Raw genomic sequence first — 2,131 nt, 5'->3', positions numbered from 1 at the left:
AAGTATGACAAGAACAATTAAAAATAATAATAATCTGCAGAATTACTGTAAGTAGTGACTTTGTTGGGCTAGCATAATAGTTTAGGTTAAGAGGACTCCTTCCTATTCCAGAGGACTGGATTTCTACTTGTAGTCCCCAACCCGTGTGTCTCTAAACCATCTGTAAATGCAGCACTAAGCAGTATATGGTTTCTCCTGATCTCCATGGGTACTTGCATATGTATTTACATATGTATACATAATTTAAAGTATTAAACACACAAACACACACACACACACACACACACACACACACACACGTTTTCTCTTTGTAGCCCTTGCTGTTCTTAAACTCAGAGATCCGACCCCCTCTGTATCAGGAGTGCTTCATTTAAAGTCTTGAACCACTACTTCTTAGATGAATTTTTGTTTTGTGTTGTTATTGTTTTTCGACACAGGGTTTCCTTTTAGCTTTGTAAACTGTTCAAAAATTTTGTCTATAGATCAGGCTTCCCTCAAACTAACAAAGATCCAATGGCCTCTGTCTCCCAAGTTCTGGGATTGAATGCAAGTGCTAGCAATGCCTGGCTACTAAATTCTTTTTTATGTTCATTCCTTTTCCTGTTGATTAAAAAGAAATCCACAAATTAAGTAACATTAGTAAAGTTCCAGAGCGCATTGGTTAAGCAGCTTTGTCTAGACTGTAGGTCACTGCCACACTTCTCTGTGATGTTTTGTTTAAAAATGTGGCCATCCATGGATTCTCGTAGCTCAAGCTCAAACTGCCTGTAACTGCAAACTCAGATGGCTAATGAGGGAAGACAGCCATAATTTGAGGCAAGTCTAAGCAAAATAGAAAGAGTCTTAAAAAAAAAAAAACAAAAAAAACAATGTAAAAAGCATGATGAGATTGAGAAACTAAGTGAAACACACTTGTCCCCCCAGCACTTAGGAGGTAGAGGCTGGATTATCAGGACTGCAAGTTCCTCTTTTTCTGAAAGAGAGAACAAGATGAGTGTTCACTATAAGAAATCTTGTTTATGGAAGGAAAACATACAGACAGGCACAAACATTACAAAAAAATATCATCAACAACAACAAAAGAACAAAGCATAACCTTATCATTTTGATACCTATATTTAGTCACTATAGCTTAGCAAGCTGTAACTTACATACTTTGAAAACATAAAAAAATATTTCAAATCGGAGAGTATTTTCTGACTGAAAAAATAAAGCTGCAATGTCATCTTTAAACAATAACAAAAGCATATGTAACATATATACACACTCAAATATAGAGACATCCTCTAAAACATTGAATAAAAAAATGAAACCCTAACCCTGACATGTATATGACAAGTGGCACCCTTTGCCTACAAGCTCAGTTTACAACTGGGTAGTGGGGTACCTCTAACCATGATCCAGCAATCCCAGGTTCCACAGAGACTAAGACATTTCAGTAGGCTAATTTATACCAGGAGTTCCAGCCCAGCCATGGCATCAACACAAGAAGTAAAAGAAAATTTAAAATTCAGGTCAGCACTTGGGATATCAGTCAGGAAAAGAGTTGAATCCCCACATCCTCCCTCTACTAACAACTGAATTTGACAAAGACAGATATAATGGAGAAATATGTTGACCCACTTTACAGCTGAACCACCATTATGTAAATTCAGTGATGTCTACTCAGTTATCTTTGGGTACTGGTAGGGTGGATATCTCATGACAATGTCCTCTTGCTTCAATATTAAGATAAACCTAAATGTTGTTCCTGCATGGATGGCTATTGCAGATTCCATGGAAAGAGCAGGTGACCAAGGTGTGGTATAAACATGCCAGGCAGCCAGAACTTGAGTGAGAAGTTTTATTACAAAAGGGGAAAGACAGGGAATTGAAAAGAAAAAAAAATATATAAAGAGAAACAGGCACACAGAGAGGTGACAGGAGAGAATAGTGAGAAAGGAGCAGAAAGAGAAGAGAGGAGAGAGAGCAGAAATAGCAGCAAGAGAACACAGAGCCTGAAAGAGAGAAGAGGGAGGGAGTGTAAGTGGGCAAGGTCTGCTTTTTAAATGGGACTTCTGCTCCTGTGTGCACACTAGTATTTAAATAACTCTAGGCAGAGCAGAGAAAATTCTTCAGTGCATTCTCCCAT

Source organism: Phodopus roborovskii, unplaced genomic scaffold, assembly GCF_943737965.1.
Source record: "Phodopus roborovskii unplaced genomic scaffold, PHOROB, whole genome shotgun sequence".
NCBI classification, from domain to species: domain Eukaryota; kingdom Metazoa; phylum Chordata; class Mammalia; order Rodentia; family Cricetidae; genus Phodopus; species Phodopus roborovskii.
This window is presented reverse-complemented; position numbering follows the sequence as displayed.